This window comes from Catharus ustulatus, chromosome 16, assembly GCF_009819885.2.
Source record: "Catharus ustulatus isolate bCatUst1 chromosome 16, bCatUst1.pri.v2, whole genome shotgun sequence".
NCBI classification, from domain to species: Eukaryota; Metazoa; Chordata; class Aves; order Passeriformes; family Turdidae; genus Catharus; species Catharus ustulatus.
The window spans coordinates 12267238-12289496 of record NC_046236.1 but is presented as its reverse complement, the minus strand read 5'-3'; the positions used below and the strand labels follow the sequence as shown (position 1 = coordinate 12289496).

The 22259-nt window shown below is 45.0% G+C and overlaps 1 protein-coding gene across 1 annotated transcript in view; it reads left to right on the top strand.

The window, feature by feature from the left end:
- The first annotated feature begins 13625 nt into the window (after nt 1-13625).
- Nucleotides 13626-22259, top strand: part of TTYH3 (tweety family member 3) — a 32033-nt gene continuing 23399 nt past the window's right edge. Inside the window, exons 1-2 of the mRNA XM_033073754.2 lie at nt 13626-13795; nt 21624-21735. The gene's annotated coding sequence lies outside the window, so the exon portion shown is untranslated. The remainder of the gene's footprint in view (nt 13796-21623; nt 21736-22259) is intronic.

The window sequence follows — 22259 nt, the reverse complement described above, 5'->3', positions numbered from 1 at the left end:
GATCTATTTGACTTCATGCTAGTGCTTCTCGTGTGCCTGGGTGCTGTTTGATCAGCTGAGGGGCAGGAAATTTAGGGCAGGCAGTGACACAGTACACAGTTGTTTCTGCAGTGGTTTGGCTTTTGGTTTATAAATAGTGGGAAGCAGGTAGGTGTTCCTGGCTGCAGAAACAACTGCTGTAAGTACAGTTGTGTAATGGCAAAAAGGGAGAGGTGCTGCTGCTTTCCCCTCCCCAAGTCAGGGGCAAGCTCAGAGTGAGCACTGTGGGACTTCACTGACTGAGAAGTGAACCTGATCCGTGGTGACTGCTCAGATGAACTTCTCCTGCACAGACTGGGAAATAGGGCAGAGGAGTTCATTCTTTTCTTAGCTCTATGTGCTGCTGGAACATAATGATTTGGGGCCTGGATGGAGAGAATTCAAGACACTTATTGTGCTAGAGCCTGCAAATCATTGCTTTTGGGTTTTGTGTCTTAGGTTAATTTTTGCTTGGATCTGTTGGGGATTTGATTTAGGTTGTTGTGCAAGAGGGAAGCTGTAACAAGCTGTGAGCTGAGGTGCTCAGGCACTAGAACAAGCTTTGCTCCTCCACATCCCTAGAAGGCTTCCTGCTCTGTGGCAGGGGTGGTGGTGAGCCCAACAGCTGGATCAGCTGCATTCCCACATGATGCCAGCTTCTGTTCTCTCTCCTACTTGTTCTTTGAGAATTCTGACCTTCTGTTGTAAACTTTGGTGTGGTCTGGAACCCTGGATTAGAGCTCTTTCATAGGGAAGGGCTGAGGCTGGGTAGAGACTACTCCCTCCCTTGCTTTCCTAAATTAATGGAGTGAAACACCTCCAGAAGCAGCAGTTGTGCTGTGCAGGGCTGCCTTTGAGGAGCATTAATCCCTTTTGGGTGTCAGCACTTCTCTGAGCTGTGTCAGGCACAAGCACAGCTGCACATCTTACCCCTTCCCACCCCCTCCTTATTTCTGCAGTTCTGCCTTCCTGCTTGCCAAGGAAAACCTGAGCTGTGGGTGAAGATAGAGCACATGACTATCCTCTATTCCTGTTGTGATAACTTGGTGTGGCTGCTCATTTGTTTAACCAAGGTCCTGTCTCCCTGGCTGACCTCGGTTTGGGACAGGTGATCAATACTGGGATGAGCAGGGCAGGATGAGCAGGAGCAGGCACTGCTGGGGATGCAGAGAAGGCCTGAGCAGGGATCTCTCATGCTGTGGGGATGCAGAGGAGGATTGAGCAGGGATCTCTCACTATAGGGATGCAGAGGAGGGGCTGAGCAGGGATCTCATGCTGTGGAGATGGAGAGGAGGGGCTGAGCAGGGATCTCTCATGCTATAGGGATGCAGAGGAGGGGTTGAACAGGGATCTCTCATGCTATAGGGATGCAGAGGAGGATTGAGCAGGGATCTCATGCTATAGGGATGCAGAGAAGGGCTGAGCAGGGATCTCTCATGCTGTGGGGATGCAGAGGAGGGCTGAGCAGGGATCTCTCATGCTATAGGGATGCAGAGGAGGATTGAGCAGGGATCTCATGCTATAGGGATGCAGAGAAGGGCTGAGCAGGGATCTCTCACTATAGGGATGCAGAGGAGGGTTGAGCATGGATCTCTCATGCTATAGGGATGCAGAGGAGGGCTGAGCAGGGATCTCATGCTGTGGGGATGCAGAGGAGGGCTGAGCAGGGATCTCTCATGTGAGCTGGCAGCCTCCCACCTCCTGGGCTCGTTGCTGTGCAGCACTGGAAGGCAGCAGCCAATGGCATGCAGGAGCATTGCCGAATAACTCTGAGGTGCCTTGTTTTCAGCCTGAAGATTCAACTTCTCCATTGCTGTTTTTCCCTTTTCCTACCTTTCCTCTTCTCTCCCCTCAGCTGGCTCACTCTGTTTTGAGCAATAGCGTGCTTGCTGTTGAGTCTCTCAGACTCTGATGGTGGCTGTGTTTCCCACACCCGCAGAGCCCTGCCCAGTGTGGGGAAATCTGTCACCTCTTGGTGACTGTATCAGGTGGGGTGGGTCATGCAGCTGGAGGCAAACCCAAGCTCTGGAGGCTTGTGCTTTGCCCAGCCCTGTTGTAAGCAAGCTGAAAGTGGTGCTAAAATGGGGCCATCGCCCGTTTCACATGCACGGACTCTCTTCCAGTTGTGTGCCAGCAGAAATGCTGTGTGTTAAACAGCCCCGTGGTGTGGGGGCCCTGGTGCAGGACAGGGCTGATGGGCTGGAGCTTGTGTAGGGGAAGGCCACCGAGATGCTCAGAGCCTGACCTGTGAAGGGAGGCTGGGAGGCTTGGGACCCTTCAGCCTGGAGAGGAGATGGAGAAATGACACCTGTGAAAAATCTTTTTCCTAACTGAAGGAGGGACTTGGAGAAGATGTTTCCAGGCTCTTCTCAGAGGTGCCCAGCAAAAGGACAAGTGACAATCACTTTAAGCTGAAATGGAACATGGGTACAGTCACTTAAGAGCATTTTTCTTTATAATGCTGGAGCAGGGGCTGCGGGGAGCTTTGGAACATTAGAGACTCAAAACTTCCCCAGGCAAGACTGAGCAACACCATCTATTAAATTACCCCTACTTTAAGCAGCAGGTTGCACTACAGTGACCTCCAGAGGTCTTTTCCAGCCTATTGTTTTCTACTATTGTGTGGGATGTGTGGAATTGAGGTTTGTCTCTGAAATCTCAGGAACATGTTGTCACAGCAGCAGTGACATGTTGACATAGTGGAGTGAATGCTATAAAACTGGAGCTTTAAATGTGGACATTTAACATTTATGGGAATTAACCTTTCAGGACTCTGTGGTGCCTATTTTTGAGTTACTGGGAGAGGGGATGAAATAACCATGAATGTTGCTTTGCCCTTCTCCATGGGGTGCTGAGTTGAGGCTGAATGGTGCTTTGTTTTCTTAGGTACCCCCTCCTGCCCTGTCAGTGTGATCTCTATTTTAAAAATAAGCTTCACATTCATGTATTATCCATAGAGTCCTTTCAGAAGAGTCAAGGCTAACATTAAAGACACAGTCATTCTTATTTTCTCTTTAATAAGGTCCAGTGGTGTGTGAGTGGGTTACAATTTAACTGTAATGAAAAGCTAATCACCAGCCTTCTCCACCCTCTAGGATCCCAGGAGGTTACTGGAACAGCACACTGCCCCAGTTTCTCTTCCTCATGTGTGTGATGATTGCATTTTGTAGTTTTGGTTGGTGTTTTAAGCAGGACTCTTGATAAGCTAGTTTGATAGCTGGCTGCTATGTCTAGGACCAGCATTTGACAGATGACTTCAGAGGGGGAAAGCAACTTAAGTAGCTTAATAGGATTTAGTTCTGTCTACACTGTCCTGCCAGAGCATGTTATAAACCACTTTAGTGGGATTCCTTCTTTAAATATAGCCATGACATAAGTGCAGGCAGAACCTCTAAGAGAAGTCTGGGAACTTGCCTGAAAAATCAATCTCTGTGGTTCAGGCGAATTGCTGAATGAATGAATATCAGTGCAGGAACTTGAGGAATCCCACCAGCATTGATCTCATGAGCAGGATAAAAGGGTCTCTGAAGGCAGGCTGTGTGTGTATTAAATTACCTATAAAATGCATTGATTTCTAGTGGATATGATGTGTATGTCATGGGAAAGCAAAGCAACTAATGAAAAATCCTATTAGGACACAGTGGGGCAAACACCTCCTCCTTTTAACTGATGTAACCTCTATTACAGCCAAATATCCCTGTGTCCTATATATTCCCAAGCTTGGTGGTAAAGGAAGCTGAAAGTGAGGTGCATTTGTCTTTAAATACTTGATATAAACCAAATACTTTAAATTTTTTTAGGCCAGTGGCCCATGACAGCTTCCAGCTTTGCAGGCAAACCCTAAGAGAGTTAAACAGCTTTGGAATGGTTGAAAGGAGATAGATTCCCCTCTTCCCCCAGCCCCGTGGGGAAATGAAGAAACTGCAAGAAGAGCTGCTCAGAACCAGAGCCACAGAGTGAGATTAATGCCCTCTGTGAATATGTGTTGGGGCATCAGATTTGCCTTGTAATTGCAAGGGTTTTCATCTATAACTGCATCTGCTGTTAGCTGTGACTGTTCATTCAGGAATGGCATTCAGGAGGTGAATTTAAGAAGTTTGTGCTCCCCTTTTATCAGGATGCTGCTGGGCAGCAGGAGCAGAGGGGTGAGGCAGTGCCCACTCACCAAAATGCTGCTCTGGAGGGGGAACTTGACTCTGGGTGCTGAGACTGCAGGTGGGAAGAGCTGCAAAGAAAACTCCCAATTGAGATTGCACTTCCCTTCAGGGCAGCAGCCTGAGGAGGCCCTAATCCCTTCTCACATTTGGCCAGGAGCCTGCAGGAGGCCTTTCTTAGCTCCCCAGCCTCTCAGCACAGGCTGAGGAGAAGTGGTTAATGACGTTCCCAGTGTTGTCAGTGGTGCAGAAACACGGGCTCCAGCTGTGACTGTGGTGGGTCTTGGCTAGCTTGGATAGTTTTTTTTTGATCTGCTTCCTCTGTTAGTCCCTCTATGGCATTTTTTTTTTCATGGGTTTGAAGGTTCTCAATAGTGAATATTGGTAGTCTTTGTCCCTGAGGGTTTTTCTTGAGAGCTTTTTTTCTTCTTTAAAGAAAAGGAAAAAAGGCAACTCAACCCCAAAATAAAACTAAAGCAGAGTTGATATTGAAATGTTTCCTGCACACAAAGGAGTCTTTTTCATGAGAAGGAAAGGTACAGTTTGAAGTTGAAGGAAGATATTTCCTCCCTTTCTTTCCCATTTTGTGGTTTTTAAAATTATTTCTGTTTTTGAACTCTGACTGTAGTGGTCTCCAAGGAGGCAGATTGGAGTGAATTTATGGTGGGAAGCATGGCACCTGTTTGTCTCTGGCAGTTAAATGGCACGTTTGCATTGTTTGTACAAGGAGGTCAGTGCAGGTCCACAATCAACAGTGGGGTCAGAGGTCTCTGTTCTCCCTTCCCCAAGTTACAGAAGCTCCCTATGGGATATTGCCCCTTCCCAGCCTCTCCACATGACTGACAGACTGCATTGAAGCTCACTTCAAATACAAATTATTTTAAGGAAGATGTCATGTGGGCTGCAATGGGCTGTGACTTTAAGATGTAGGGCAGTGTGCCTTTGATTTTGTTCTTTGTCCCCTCCCAGAGGTCAGTCCTGGGGGCAGCCAGACCCTGTGCTTTGCTAATGTCATCAGCAGTGCTGTTTCTCTCCCCTGTAGTAGGCTTACAGTGTATTATGGACTGCATTAAGTTTTTGCTGTGTAAACACCCTTTTGACCTGCTTCACTTGTGTAGACAAATGCCAGTGAAGCTGGATAGGGTAAATATTATGGAAACTCGGTGCTCTGTTTTCCTGTTGGTTATTTTCATGTTGTTCCAAAACTTCTCGCTCATTATTCTGAAGATAGATTGACACCAGGTTGCAAACTGAGCACAAACTGGATGTGGAATCTCACTGTCAAAGTCACTGAGTACACTAAAATGACCAATTGCCATCACTGACACATAAATGCAGAAGCCCAATTATTGCTACTTACCTTGCTGTCCATTCAGTGCTAATAAAAGCAGTTTATGAAGCCATTTGCAGTGGATTTGTAATCTTGGCTAAAAAGTCCCTCTTTTCCTTCTAATTAATTTTTTTTTTTAACTCTGCTGCCTTCAAATGCCAAAGTGTGTGCTAGAGTTTCTCACTTAGACATTTTCCTAATAGCTGCAGTTTAGAAAAAGATCTCTTCATTGTGCTAATGATATGGAACAAGTTGTATACATTAAAAAAAGGCAGCATTAAGTTGCCTTTCAAGTCTAACATTAGAAACAGTTTGATGTTAAGAGTTTCCATTCCAATTTGGATTCTCTCTCTGTTATTCTGTATAACTTTTGTGGTTCAGTGCAACAAATGTTACACTCGAGTTTATAGCATGCAGCTGTAGATGCTCAGCGCCAAAACTCTCAAGACATAAATGGGATTAAAATGGTGCCTGAAGACAAACCAGCAAGTTCAAAATAATGCAAAATAATGGCAGAAGGGAGCAGAACCACGTTATCTACAGCAGCCATGCTCATGGAAACACTGCCATTGCTGCTGATGGGATGGGCTAACCCAGCTGATGGGCTGGGGAAAGTTTCCACAACTGGAACAAGGATTTGTTTTCTGTTCCACTTTGGGTGGCTCTGCTCATTTCCACGCTTTTTCCTCTCCCTCCCCAGTGCCTTGTTTATACTTTCTCCAGCTAAAATGGCAAAATACTGGTGACTGGTGTGTGCAGCTTGCAGTGACCTCCCTGCCAGGACAGCAGAGCCGAGGATTGGGCTCAGTGTCTTCAAACTCCATAGTGGCTGATCAGTTCAGATTTGGTTGCCTGGTTTAAGAAGAGATGATTAAGAAGATCAAGAAGTTGCTGTGAGCCTGAATACTGCATTTAATCTGAACTGTTGCCATGTCTCCCAAGGGCAGGGTTTGAGTTCTGCAGAAGAATGGGAGACTTGTAAATGATACATTAATTGCCTCTACTGGAAGGCCCAGTCTTTGTGAAGAATTCTGAAAATTCACAGGGGCAGGATGAACACTTGGGTTTGAAACCCAAATCTAATAAGGAACAGCAAGAGCTGAAGAACAGCTAACGTGGAGTAAAGCACAGACTCTGTACAGCTGGGGTCTTGGAAGAAAATCCTTGAGGCTGCTCTCTGTGCCAAAGCATGAATGGCCATCATAGATTTTTAAAAAAAGCAGTGTCCCAGCACTTGGCTTGATAGAGTGTAAGGACAGACACTTAGGGGAGAGCATGTTTTTCCCCTCTAAATGAAGTGTATTGTCTCTGAGAGTGCACATTGTAAGAGGGGGAAGGGAAAAAAGGATGGAAATTGGATTAAATCACTGGGCTTCAAGCCTAAGCATTTCCTACTCTTTTCTTTTTTTTTTTCTAAAACACACCAGCTCTGCCTCACTCACGTGCTGGGCTCTGCAACTGTGCCCAGGTCCCTCCTGCAGGCAGTGCCACGTCTCTCCTTCAGGAGAGAGCTGAGCTCCTGCTGGAGGGCTGGGGATGGGGAATTGTCTTGGCGTGGGAATTTATACAGCACTTGAGCACGAGCCAGGTAGTGCAGGCAGTGCTTGCTTAGCCCTGAGTTGTAGGAGCACTGAACTCATATTTCCTTTGTAGCATGGGGTTTCTTTCCATTATCCAGTTTGCTGGAAAATTACCTTGTGAGGAAGCTGTGTTTTAAGGCATTAATGGATGATACAGTTTTCTAACCAAGGAAAACAAGTGGCTTCTAAAATACCTCGAGCAGAGGAGCTGCTTTGGGTGGGAATGTGTGAGCTAATCTGCTGTGGGAAAGGAATGTCTGCTGGAATTTTGTGGATCTGCCATGGGTGAGCTGAGGATGTGAGTGGTGCAGGATGACCTGCCAAATTCCTCCAGCTACCCTTTTGGTGCCCTTCACCTCCATATCCCAAATAATTACCTGATTCTTGCCTTTTAACAAAATTGCCTAATGGCTGTAACTTTGTCCAACTGGGAATACTAGGAGGAAATAACCTTCTAAAGCTAAAGGCCTGTTCACATGAGGATTCCTTGCATGTTTGGCTGATCTGGGATTTGGGGCAAAGACCTGCATGAACACTGGTGCATCCGTGGTGGCGAGTTTTTTGAGAGTCCTGCAAGGGAATTTTCAGAATCCCCAGAAAGGAAATCCGCCTTTTCAGCGAGAATGCTCATTTGACAAGCTGCCAGTTCTGAGCTAAGCCTCATTTAATAAAGATTTAGTCTGTGGGGACCTGTCAGTGGAAACTGAGTTTGGTGAGAGTGTCTCATTCTTTTCATCACTGTAGTGCAGAGAGGCTTTCAGCCAGCACTAGGGATAAGAACATCCAATTTAGAGGACCCCCTTACCTCTGGGAACATTTCCTTGCTGTGTAAGATGGAGATTGCTGAGTTGGTGACAACTAAGGGAATAAATGGATTGTTATTTGACTTCAACCCAATAGAACTCCAGTGTTCACTGCTGATTAGCACAGCTTAGATCTGTATTCATGGGCAGGCAAAAATATCCAACCCAATTGTTAAGCAAATCCTTTCTACTGTGTGCTTTCCATCTCTCTTTGGTGTGTGATATGAGCTGCTCTGATGAATTCTAGCACCTGCCCCTGTGTAACCTGTGGAAGCTGAGGTGTGCAGACATACCTGAGCTATGTATTATTCAACCACAGCTCTCAAAACCCTAGCAGTGATTAATTATATTGAGTTGGTTGCTGCAATAAGCCAAGGATCAGAAATTTTTGTCTTTTTGGCCTCTACACTGCTGCCTTCTATGAATTGGACCAAATATAAAGGCAGAGTTGAAAGTCTTTAATTATGAAATAAGGGGTCACAATGTTAGTATGGAGGAAATGATGATGAATCTTTAATCAACCTAGCCTTGTTCTTAGTTATTGCTTACACTTGAGAAATTAATCTGAATTAACTGGAGGAATAAATTCAAAACAGATTAGTTAAACCAATTTAAATGCACTAAAGTGAATTAAACTACACTGAATTAAGGCCATTCTAGTTGAACTACATTAAAACCCTGTGTGAACACTCATTTGTAATTAACGTGGCTTTAGTTCACAGCTCTAATACCAATTAACTCTATAATGCCCATGCCTGTGTAGAGAGCTTTGCAGTGTTGGGGAAACTGGCCTGCTCATTTAACCATCTTGGTAAATGGAACTGAATGATGGAGTCATGCTAAGACAGGTTTCAGCTGCAGATCTGCTTTCATTTTAATGTCTGCTATATTGTCTTAAGGTGTTTTTTTGAGGAGAGAAAAAAAAAAAAAACATGACACAATCCTTGGCATTTCCTGCTTTCCGGAAAGGAAAGCCAATAACCAAAAAAAGCTGAAGGCAAAGTGTTGGCCTATATTGCTTGCTCCAGTGTGGACTTGCCCTAAATATATCTGTAACTCCCTCCCAGAGAAGTGTGCTTTCTCTGGAGATGTCTGCAGAAGGGGATGAGATGGTAGAACCTGTTCTCTGTTTCCATGGTGCTCTTCCCTGTGAGAGGGATCCCTCATGGAAGGGAATTCATCTCAGTACCGTGGGAAAAGCCTCTTGCACAGCAATTTCCTGCCCAGTGCTGAGCACAGGAATTGGCTGGGAAGGTCTGTCCCCCATGAGGAGATGGGGATGCTTTTCTGCTGACATCAGCAGTGCTTTCCACATCCTCCCCCACCTTCCATTGGCCAGTCCATGCTTGGCTGTGTTCCCTGCCCTTCTGGAGGGGCTGTGGGATGAGTGACATCCCAAGACACTCTGCTATCTCAACAAACACCTCGTACTGAATTTTTTAAGTACTGAAAATCAAGTCTCTGAACACACAGCATGTTCAGAACGAGTTGATGAGGAGGTCAGAGTGTTCCTTGTGTTGCCAGCATTTAAAAAAAAGAATCAGATTGGTAGAACGTAGCTGCTTATCAACTGTGAGTACGTAAGCTTTTTAGAGAGATGTCCTGAAGTCTGGAAGGAAAAAAAAAAAAAAAGTGGTGTAGGAAGTAGTGTAGGCATGACACTATCCCACAGCAGTTTCTTTTCTTGCTAAGATGACTTCCGTCCTTCATGGAATAAATAGAGATGAGTGCTCCTTTGGCAGCAGCCCAGGTTGCTTCATTTGTTCTTCTGGGTGAAGGTTTTTCTCTTCCCACACTCCTTTAACCTCTTCTCTCTGTTTTATTATCACTATCTCAAATTGCTGCATGGAAATACAGAAAGAATTCTAGCTTCAGATTCAATGGAAAGCTTTTTTTCTTTTGGCAAAAGCTACCTTTAAGGTAAACTGTTCTCAATCTGGCAATGATTAACACAACTGTGTTCTTGAGGTGCTCAAAAGCTGTAGATCTTTTTGTTCTGTAGGCTGAAATTACAGTTTTAAGGTAAAATACCTTTAAAATCAACAATGAAAAATTAAAAATGAAACTGCAATGCTTCTCAGGAACCACCTGAAGACTTCAGCTTTACTCTCAGGTTTCTTAAGGAGTTTTGATAGACTTTCCAACTAGTAGTAAAATCTATTCCATGTGAAGAGCTTCTCACTATTCCGTGCTGCTGTTGCTGCAGTTAAGGTTTAAAGAATGTGGTAATTGGAAATTGGATAAATTGAGATTGGTAAAACTTGTACCTGATAAACACCTGGATTGTTTTGAGCCCTTGTGTATTCAGAATTAACTTCTTAAATCTATTCTGCTGCCAGGACATTTTGTGCCAAAGAATCTTCCTGGCAGAGGGGACGTGGTGGTGTGAAAAAGAGTCACTAAACCAACACTTTTTTGTAAAGTCAGGTGATGAGCAAACAACATTTAATTCAGTGGTAAACCTTGACATTTAACATGAATGCAAGCCAGAGTTTACATCCTGCTCTGTGGTGCCTAGTGGCTTTATTTAGGCTTTCCCCCTTTCTAAGGAAATAAATACGTCTTGTATATCTCTTGTGTTCTTATGTAGATCTCTTTTCTTTGTGACTTCATCTGTTGGATGGGATGAAATGTGCTTCCCTTAAGTGCAGTTTCAGCAGCTAAAATCAACCTTCCAGACCACAGTCCACAGATACATTCAGATAACTAACGGTGTGGATCACACTTTGGAATTTGCAAGCTGAAAGTGTGGGCTTTTCCATCCAGCAGACACGGCTGTATCTTGGTTTATTTGACCCCCAGTAACATAAGGCAGGGTCTTGGAGAGCAGGAATTGAGGAAACTGAAGGCTGATCTGCACAGAAGTTCTTAGGAATTATATCAACACCACCCCTCCTGGAAGAGCTGACCAGCCCCTGGGGGATGTTTTTGCTGTGCTCTGTGTTTCCCCTCACTCTACATAAGACTCTAGATGTTTTCTGCCTTTTTTTTGGCTTCATACCCCCATGGAGGTGGGAAGTTCCACAAATCCTGGCAACCACACTGGAGCTGGGAAAGCTGTTGGCATTGCAGCCCCATCCCAGGTTCCATGGTGGCTCTCCAAGCCAGCAATGCTCCTGTGGTTTTTTCCCTGTGTGCAGCTTTTATTTTGAAAGTGTTTCCTGACACTGGAGCTTGTCTCCTGCCAGTCTGGCGAATACCACTTGGATTTACTCTCATTTTCAGGGACTGCTCTGTCTCCACTTCTGCCATTAGTGTCAGTGCAGTGGTAAAATGCTGTTCCTCCAAGTTGTCTCCATTTTCCTGTTAGGGCAGTTCATGCATCATTTGCTATAAAGGTTCTGATAGCTCAGCAAATGTTCGAAGACAAATTGATGCTCTTTTGCGGCAAAAGGCCCAGTGCATAATTTTACATTTACTTGGGATAATGTGGCCTTGGATAACCGAGTCCCAGATTTACTGGTGCAGGATAGAGTGTCTAAGGGTTTATCCAGCCTCAACCCCCCTTTTAAAATACTGTCATTTAATCCTGACAAGCAGACAGAAGAATATCTTTGGTTGTGACCAGGCTTTCACTGCCAGCCAGTCCCTGGGTCCTAAACTGACTCATCAGTCAGAAAGATTAATAACTGCTCTGCTGGATGATTTCACTTGTCATGGCACATATCCATTATTGGAAAACAAATATTCTCTGGAAAATGAAATGCAGATTGTGGTATAGTGGCCAGCCAAGTCCTTTTGGCCAGATGCAAATTTAAAGTGTATTAAGTGTCCCTTCAAAGCAAGAACTTCAGGTTGCTTGCTGGTTGGCAGTTTAATATCCATTTTTTCCTTTTTTTTCTTTTCTTTCATTTTTTTTTTAGTATTTCCTTTTATTTCCTTTCAGTGGGGGTGGTTCCCCTACATCTGGAGCTGCAGTGTGTGGATTTTTTGCTGATAAAAGAGTTGCTGGGAGGATGTTTTCAGCTGAGTTTGTCTTTCCAGCAGAAATGCCTTTTAGCATGTGCAGGAGGGCTGAGGGTGTGAAGAAAGAAGTGCAGGCGAGCAGGGCAAAGGAAAGCTTTGCCTTGCAGCAGCCTGACATGTTTAAAAAATAAAGAATATCCCTGAGGAGCTTTGGTATGCCAAATGTGTTAGTTAAATTAGCATTGAGTGCTCGTTCATGGCAAGGCTTCAGAAGTGGGGGAACGCGGGGCTCCGAGCACAGCTTCCCTCTCCGAGGCCCCTTTCTGCTCAGCAGCTCCAGCAGTGCTCACACCATCTGGAGAAAGCCTGGGAAAGGGGGACTGGGCTTTTTCCCTTCCACCCCCACTCTGGTAGAGATCCCAGAGTTCACTTTGCACAATAGGGCTGAGTTTCTGCTCTTTAGCGTGGGGGAGCAGCACCTGTGAGCTCCCCCCATCCCAGGGCGCTCCATGGGCTTTGGGAGGGTTTCTACCAAGACCAAAGGGTGGAGAATCTGTGGTGCAGCACTTGGGTTTAACTGTGTGCACCTCCTTATGTGTGGCTGACGTTTTTTGGCTGGGAAGGACCTGGTGTGGCTTGTTTGCCAGGATAATCACTCAGCAGGGAGCACCTATGGAGCAGAGAGGGCGGAAAGAGGGGAAAGAAAAGCCTGCAAAGACCTTGCTCCTACCAGACCCTGTTAGAAACAGGCACCAGTTGTGAAAGTTCTTTACTTTAATCTCAACATTCTTTGTTGTATTCCTTTTGATCAGAAGGAAGTAATTGTTTCAATCAGGAGGAAGCATATAAGTGTTCTTTAAGGAATTTCTGCATGGGGAGGAAAAGAGATACTGGTTTGACAACCCAAGCCTTTGTTCTAGGTTAGCTGATACAGATCTATGTCTGCATTCCCAATATTGGGGCAGCAGCAAGTGACTTGGACTCTATCCAGATATTTAAATCATTTCTAGTAAGTGGGCAATTGTCATCACTAACAAGAATTTATAAAAAAAAACCTTATGGATGATATTGCATCCTTTTGCTTGATTCATGCAGGTGGGAAAATATGGCTAAATATGGTGTTGGAATGAGTTTATTTTTTAAAATTTTATTTTATTTAACAAAATTGGTTTGCGCTTTTGGATTTCAGGCAGGGTTTTTCAAATAAAAATAAATTGGAAGGGCGTTAAACTCTTACAACTTCCTTTTCCTCCCAGGAACATGACTAGAAATAGGTATAACTCACACTAACTCAACTTGTGACTGCTTCAAGAGTGTCTGTAGCATCTACATTTGTTGTACCTATATATGTGGATGGTATATGGAGGGGTTTTGCATTTATTCTGGGTCTACCTTGAACAGAAGCATTGCATGGAGATTGATTTTTAAAAATATTAATCTCATGCATGTATAATAAATTCCACCCCCTTTCCAACCCACTCATGCACTTGGATTTCTAATGAGTAAGTCTGCATATTTATTCATGAAGATTAAAAAACTGTACAGATAGAGGCAGCTGGCTGAACTTTTTTTTTAATATTATTTTTGTTCTCTAAATCTGCTGACCTGTGATCAGTAGTAAAGAGGAAACCCTGTGATTAACATAGGCTGTTTGCAGACTGAGACAGACAAAATGGCTCAGCTATTTACTGCTGAGGTACAGAATGTGGTTTTGTTGAGTGGGATGGAGAGAGGGAAGAAAAATCACCTCTTTATATTTTAAAAATGCACCAAACACACAAAATGGCAAAATGCAAAGCCCTGGCAAGGTGTGACACCATCTCTGTTCCTGCAGGCCCTGCTGCTGCTGGGTGGCATCGCTCTCTCCTGCCTGGCCCTGGACCTGCTCTTCCTCCTGTTCTACTCGTTCTGGCTGTGCTGCCGCCACCGCAAGAGCGAGGAGCACCTCAATGCTGACTGCTGCTGCACTGCCTGGTGTGTCATCATCGCCACCCTCGTGTGCAGGTACGAGGGGACCATCCCCCTCCTTTGCTGTGTCCTGTCTCACATCCCCACGCTCCAAATGCTCAGCCTCTGCTCGGGGGGTGTTGGCAATAATCCCTCTTTCCGTCTGATGTGTGTGTGTTTTTAAATGTCTGTGATATATTGCCTCCCTTTCTGCCCTTGCAGAGCTGCCTGGTGGTTTGAGCAATGTGAAAAGGAATAGTTAATGTCCTGCTCTTTGATACTTTTCAAGTGATAAATCAAGGACCCTCCGTCCTTGGGAGCTTATCGCTTAAACAGGATGGATACAGCTGAAATATTTATCAGGTCTAAACGCAGATTTCTCAGAACCTGGTGTCCACAAAGGATCACTTTGTGTGGGAGAGTACATTAGGAAGAAAGAGTCATAGATAATTCTTTTGGGTTTGGAAGGATTGGGGTTTGACTGGAGGAGATGTTCGGATGTTGTAGGCTGGGTATCTGCACTAATGTGCCATCTGCAAGGGCTGCTGGTAATGGTGCCAGGGTCAGCAGTGACTGAGCAATAGAAGCTTTTGGAGGTGAGGAGCAAAGGATTGCTGAAAACCAAGAAAAAAATCAGTAATTAGTGGAGAATGGGTGCAGGAGAATTTAAAAGGAGATAATTTCCTAGAAAGTGAATGATTTGGCATCTGAAAGCAGGGACATGTTTGCAGATATGGAAGGAAGGAGCCTCTGATCTTGTTTTGGCTGGGGCAGAATGAGTCCTCTGGATGTGTGCCCTATATCGAGCACTTTCCAATTTGCATTTCTTTCCAAGCATCATCTCTTCTTGGCCAAGACTCCAGGTGATCTGAGCTGCCCCTCTGTGGGTCTGGCAGGTCTGGGAGCCGTCCCCTAGTCAGCGAGGAGGGATAAATGAGATGATTGTATTTGGCAGTGCCCTGTGGTTCCCTTTTTGCCTTAGCCTGCTGCTGGGTGCTGATGTGCTGTGGGATCCCTCTGGAGGTGAGGTGTTCCTTGAAGGCCAGGCTCAGCTGCTCAGGAGCCAGACTCTGCTGCTGATGCATTTGTGTTTGCTCTTTCGAGGCACTCACTGCAGAGAACAGCAAAGCCTTGGAGTGTTGGAACAAACAGTGCAGAGCAGACAGTCTGTGGTGAGTTTAGCAGCTGGGGGTGGATTTGCCTTTAGAAGCAGGGTCTGAGGGCTGAGGAGGAGACCTTGTGTACCAGCCAGCATTGCTGTGTTTGCTAGGAGCTCTTCCACACTTTGCTGATTGCAAATAGGTGCCTGGGGTGGGAAAGCAAACCACAGAACAACTTGTAAAGAGGAAATCTCAGCCTTATTCACCTTTATTTTAGTGATCTTAAGAGCTTCAGCTGCATCCATTCCAATCCACTGAGAGATCTGTGGTCCTAACCCTTTCTTACAGAAGCTCTGGCTGATGCTATTTATAGTTGTGCTGCTGCTACAGGCCCTTGTTAGCTATTGTTATGCAGCAAATGTGACCCAGGCAGCTGCTGCTGTGTGGTGCTTGTGTTTGTTTTTGATTGTAGAAAGGGTGAGAAGGAGGTATTCTGCACTTCTCCAGAGCATGTGTGAGATAATTTAAAATGGGAAGGGCAGCATGTAAATTGTGGTAGACTTGATGTGACTCTGTCAAATCCACAAGCTGGAAAGCTGCTTAGGCTTCCTCAAAATCTGCACCCCTGGTTCTCATCCTTGGTGTACAATTTGTTTCTGCAAGTATTAAAAGCAGAACCATAAAACTAAGCTTCATAACATAAGGTTCTATCTGAACCTACAGTGATATTGAATGACCAGTTTTTTTGACTTTTTGAATTAGTTGTTTAATTTCCTCTCTGAAATCAGCACGCTTGAGCAAGAGCAGGTTGGTACCATCATGGTGAGGAAGGTGCTGTCCAAGTGCTGCTGCTCTCCTGCACGCCTGAGGTTGGTGTTCTGCCTCTCTTCAGCAGCTGGATGCCACAGTGCCCTCAAGGCAGTGCCTCTTGGCACTCTGTGCTCAGTCTGTGCCTGGGAATGCAGATACAGCTCCCAGCAAACTGACTCCAACTGTTGGTATCCACCTGGGACTTCTGCTAGCCCTGATTAAAGATTTGCCCACTGGATATATCCTATCCTATCCCAGCTGTGTGCCACGCCTAACAGAAGAGCCAGAGCAGCTGTGCTAATGGGGTATAAGGCTGTTGTGACCCTCTGCCTGACCTGGGAGGCAGTTTTGTGGCTTTGTTTGGCTGCTGAAGCAGCCAGAGCTTCCAACCAGGAGCAGGTCTGGTCTGTCTGAGTTCTTGGAAGGGGACTATTGTGTTCCTAGCTGAGAACTGGATAACTCTGGCTATGCCTAGAACATGCTTGCCCAGGTTCCCCCAGTCCCAGGGGTCTCTCTGTGCTGGGAGTGCTGCTGTGTGCTCGGCACTGCTGTTTCCTAATGACTCACAACAGGGAGAATGCTGAGCCAGCAGAGGCATAACTGGTTAACAGGAGCTCTCCAACAAAATGTCACTAATGAGTCTTCCCAGTTGCTCTAGCCACAAAGCTGCAGGAATGCTTAGCCTAGATTTTTCCATTAATACTTCAGTTCTAGTCCTTAGCAATTTTGATTGGTTTCTGTGCATGGGGAGTTGTCCTATAAACCATCTCACCCACTGCTTTGGTGACCCTAATTCTCCCAGAAGGGACCTCAGCTCCAAAGGTGGGGAGAAAGCTTTGTGGAGAGGGTGTCAGAAAGAAATGGGTGCAAATAAATGGTAAAAACTTGTTTTATCAAGTGCCAGTAATAGCACTTCCCCCTGGTGTGAAAGTGCAAGGTGGTAATTAGGCAGACAAATTAACATTCCTCCTGAGAACCTGAAGTCTAAAAAGGGCTCTTCTTGTGAAGTTCCTGTAATTAAAGATGACTTGGTGTAGTTAGATTATTCATTTCTAAGGATGTGATGTGAATGGCTAGTGCTCATCTTTCCAGACTGATGTCTGGGTTCCCAGAGGGTCACAGTGTGTGTGTGGGTATTACAGCAGGAGGATCTCATCACTAGAAAGCACATCCATCATCTCTCTCAGATTAATGCTCTGATGTTCATCATGTGTAAATGCAGAAAACTTTTTTTTGTTTTTTGCAGGTCACATTGCAAGCAAATTCAGAATGACATTTGATTGGTATTTCTGATTCTTTACCTAAGTGTCCAAAGCACATGTGATCCTTGCTCACAAACAGTGGGAGAACTGCTCTCCAGACTTGAATTTTTTCAGTCTTGCTGAAAAGTGATACTGAAGTGTGTGTACAGCCTGCAGGAGTTGAGATCACACTGCTGTGTCTGTAGGAAAAGAGAGAAATCCTGGTGTGCACCTCTTCCATCTCACTTGTTCATCTCTTTGAAGAGCTTGTGGAGTTGTGTGTCCCTTGTGTGTGTCTGTGGGTGTGCACTGCTGGTGATAGCTTTAAGCTCAATGTGCAATGTTTTCTTGACTTAAATAAGTGGGTTTCTTAAAACTTACCAAAACTATTGAGTAGCCAAGTGGCTTTTTAAGTGCAGTGTTGAATAGCAATTTTTCAGATGGCCTGTAAGAGCATGATAGATTGATTTTTTAACCATTTTATTAAAAATATCAGTGAGAGGGGAAGCAGAGGAGTGGTGTTGACTGACAAAGGTAGGTTTGGGAGGAGAAACTGAGGATGGGACAGTGTGGATTTGGGAGTAGAGAGGGGTGTGTGCACTCGAAGGGGAGTGCAACAGAAGCAAGAGTGGCAGAAATAGATATGACTTTGCTATAGAAGCACTGAAAATGTGTTGGAGTATCTTCCAGAGGGTGCTAGGGTGGAAAAGAGCTGTGTCTTTCAGGAATGCTGTTCTTGTATCCAGGCTGTGTGACAGAAATACATCCATTGGGTGATGATTTTGTCATCCTGTGCTGGGAGATGGATCTGCTCTATCTTAGGCTACTGTGCCTGCCGGGGTTCGTGCAAGAAGCCTTGTGATTTATCATGACCTCGAGGACTTATGCTGTTGGGTTAAGATGAGTTGGTCTATTTTTATTTCAAAAGAACGCTCTTAAATAGAAGGAGCCCCTGTGTTTCCCTTTAATCATATAAAAGGTAGTTAAAAACTACTGTAAATCCTTAAATCTGCTTTAAACAATAGCAACTCATATCGGTGTGTGTGGGCAGGGATTTGAAACAACTGTTGGATTTAGATGAAGCCAAATGCTAACAAAGCTAAGCAGCAGCAGTTGCCCCCTGCCTGCCCTTCAGCTCTGCCCCCTCCTCAGGCACAGCTGCCCCCAGCCCAGGCTTGTGGGATGGGTTCCTTCCCTCCCTCCCCTGATTGAAAGGGGAAGAGCCACAAAACTGCACGGCTTGCTCCTGGGGGGAGGACTGGCTGTGTAAGTGGCCCTTGCTAGCACAGGGTGGGAATGCAGAGCTGGCTTTTGCAGGGCAGGAATGGAATAATTAACTCTTCATGTGTGATTTGCAGTGAATGTGCGAGTCTCATGTCTAGAGGAGTTTATTGCTTGGATTAAATGGCTTTTATCCCAATTGTTGTGCTGTAGTGCTTTCTTTCAGGAGTAGTGACTGTGCCTGGAGGGTCAGGGCGGTGGGAGCTGTGGTTTGTACTGGGCAGGATGGAAAACCTATGGAAAACTTCCAGGATAGATCTGCCTCCAACAGGACAACGAGTTTCAAGTCACTTGTTTGTATTGCCAGCACTTCATGGCTGGTACCTGCGAGTAAACTGTGCAGCATCCCTGAGGACAAGGTGTCTGCTAATTCAGAGTGCTGTTTCTGAGTCTTTCCCACCAAAACTCTGCTGCTGTGCTGGGAATACTGAGAGCCAAGCAGCAGATTTTGGGCACTTACCAAGTCTTTGCTGAAAGAATAGGCTTCTAGTAGCTGTAAACAGGATGAATAGAAATTGCTCGCTAATTAAAGGGGTCAGATCTGCCTATTCAATGTCAAGAATGTTCTGGAATTTATTTGGTGCCTATGGTAGAAACGACTGCTAACATTTTCTGCAGCTCAGGAGGCTGAAAGGGTCTGTGTGAATTTCTTTGCTCTGGTAAGACAAGGAGAAATTCAAGGCATGGTATTGTAATTTCTGTGATGGGGTGCTGAGTTGCCTTATCCTGGGCATAGCTCTGCATCTGTAATCTCTCTGCTTCAGGGGGAGGGGGAGTGTGTCTTTTTTATCCCTTCCACCCCCATGCACCCCAGGCATGTGTTATCAAGCTCTGATAATAGCTGCAACCAGGGAGGAATGCAGAGGGCTTTTCTCTCTTTAGTTATCAGCATAATTTGCATTAGGAAAATGTTTGAGGAATGGTTTTCCTGAAGAAAGAGGCCCACTTCTTTATTAATGCTGAATATTTAGTTACATAGCTGCTGCCTCTCTTTCTGTATATGAGGGCTGCCTCTTGTCCCTAGAAGACTCCTCAGCTGAGGTTTTTATGGGCCAAGCTCTCTATAATTTATGGAGATTCAATTGCTGGAAAAAGCATGAGGCTGACACAGATTTTCCTAGTGGATCTGCTTCCAGATCATGATCTTTGCTTCTATTTCTAGTCACGTACGAGGAGAATGTGACCAGGTGAACTACATTGTTCTGCTCACTGTTTTGAAGCAGAGCCCTGGAAAGAAGGAATGGATGTGTCTTCCTGCAGGAGAGGAAAAGCAGGAGCAGCACACAAAGTGGTTGTGAAGGAACTAAATGTTTCATCCAGAATAAATTTAGATTTACAACAGGATCATCACCACCACCTTCCTTTGCACTGCCACAAACACAACCTTGGTATCTTGAGAGTCTTCCTAGAAAAGGCCCTAAATATAACATGGGAACAGAAAAACTGTGTCTTGGCAAGGTTTGTTTGCCCTGAGTTTAGTTGTGTGATCCCTTCACAAGTTCTTTCCTCCTCTATCATTAGGAAATATGGGCTTGGGAAGAGGAACTGTGAGTTCCTACAGTGATCTCTTAATAGAAGAGGTATTGCTGACTTGCATGAGATAATCCTCTGGTTGCAACTCATTTACAGGATCTTCTTCCTTTAAGTGAGGCTTAAGCTAATATGGTTTACTTCATAATTGGGGCAGACTGATATGTGTGGACAATTATAGAAAACCAGCTGATAGGTGGTAATTTGCTAAGCAGCTGGAGTTGAATTGTGTCTGCAAGCCTGAAATTTGCTTGCTTTAAAAATAAATAAGCCTTTTGTCCCAGTAAGTTATTACGCCTTCTTTCCCAGTACTCTAAATCAGTGTGACACAAATGTTTCTAATGGGAAGATAAATCAAGATAATGTTCATAGATATTTCACAGGGTAGAGAAGGGGGCATGGAAAATGTATCTGGAGGAACCACCACCATGGGCAAGCAGTCAAAGCAAGCTCTTTGTGTCCTGCTTTTAAAAAAATTAACAAAATAATCTGTGTTTCATGTCCAGAGAAGGCACATGTCTCCTAACACAGCAATGGCAGGAGCCACTGGAGAGCTGCCTGCCTGGACTTCTGGTCATCCAGTTTTTAGGGTCTTACTGGAAAATTACTTTTTTGTGGGTCATTAGGTAGAGAGGGTTTATAATTTGGTTGTATTTAAGAATGTGTATTTTTTAAAACTTTATGTTGTATAAGAAAGTTTGTGGGGTTTTTTTTGGTGGTTGGTGGAGATATTGTAGTTATTTTGTTGATGATATTAGTGGGAATTTGATATTGTTTGTTTTGTTATTTTATTTTTAGGAATTGGATTTTTTTGGGTAGGTTTTTTGATTTTGTGGGGGGTTTTTTTGTTGTTTTATTTTTTTAATGGTAACATTAGTTTTCAGGAGAATTTGGATGATTTTGGTCCAGCTCAGCTCAGTCTGGACCTGAACTCCCAAACAGTTCTCTAAGAGATTTTAATTTATTTTACCATAAATGAAATAGACTTGTTGTGTTCTATTGGCCATGTGGGTGCTCCGTGGCTATGAATTTTTGCAGGTTGAACTGAGCAGCAGCAAGACCCCCAGCTTCTTTGTGAGGGAGCACCTTCCCTTTTTGTGGAATGTGCTGGTGTGGCTACCCAGTGCACTTGTCCTGGTTTGGAGGACAGGTGTCTGCTAAGAAAGGCAGGAGCCTCTCTTTGAAATGGAGAATGTAAACCCCCTCCCTCCAAATTATTATAATTTTGAAATTAAGGGGCTCTAAGGCAAAGATATGGGAAATAGGAATAACAGTTCTTTACTAGGAAAATTAAAATGGAAATACAGAGTTACAAAGAGCAAACCCAAAACACTGACACAGTCAGAGTACAGCCTGACACCCCGTCAGGCAGGCAGGGTGTTGGCAGCAGTCCCATTCCATGGTGGCTGCATCCTCCTGCAGTGACAGATGTGGCTCAGTTGGAGCAGTGCTCCTGCACAAGGTGCAGTTTTCCTCCAAAGGTCCAGTGATGTAGAATGGTCTGGTTTTCCTCTGGAATCCAGTGCAAAAAGGCTGCACTGATGTTCCAAATCTCAGTTTTTATCTAGGTAGGAAAGGCTTGGCTCCTGCCCCTGGCTGGAGCATCTCCCCATGGGATGATGGAATTTTATCAGTCACACAGTGGGATTCAATGGCCATTAACAGAAGATACCTTCCTGGAGGAAGGATGGGTTGTGAAAAGATAAAGAACAATGTCCCACCTGGTTTTAACAGCTGGCCCATTAGCAGAATATCTCCCACAGAGACAAGGATCACTGCCTGGTTTAACAGATGCTGATAGAATATACAGACTTTTGGTCTCATCCTGCATTGCAACCTAAGACAGCACTGTAGCCATTAGCCCTGTGTTACACACTTGCCTTTTAGCTTTACCTCTTCACTTTGATGCTTTTCTCTCTGCAGTGCTGGAATTGCTGTGGGCTTCTATGGCAATGGGGAGACCAGTGACGGCATCCACCGGCTCACGTACTCGCTGCGCCACGCCAACCGCACCGTGGCCGGCGTCCAGGACCGGGTGAGCACCCCTAAAACCCCCCAAAAATCCCAAAACCAGGGCTGTGGCAGCCAGCAGCCTCACTCAGCACCTCTCCTCCTGAATCCGGCTGTGCCCGTGTCTCTTCCTGTTTTCTCTTCCTGTCTGGGCTTGGAGATGTGTTAAAATTTCCATTAGTGGTGGGGTGATTTCTTCCACTCTTCTAAAAATAACAAAGCGAGCACAGCTTGTTAAGTGAAGTTTGCTCTTTGCTGGGTTTAAAAACAGCTTGTGATCAGCTCTCTCTTCCACACCCGGAAGAGGAGGCAGGCCAAAGCAGACAAATCTTAGTAAAATGTACCATTTTAGTACCATTGGTTGTTCCTGTGCTCTATCTAATTTCATGGGATCATGATGGCTGCAAAATGTGTGCATGTGTTAAGGCTCAGCTGAAGTGCCATCACTGGGCTACTTGCAAGCAATCTCCCTTACAGATGCTTCTGAAGGGAAACAATTTGAGCCTCTTAAGACAGAGGACTGGAAATCTGGAAGCTGACCATGACTTG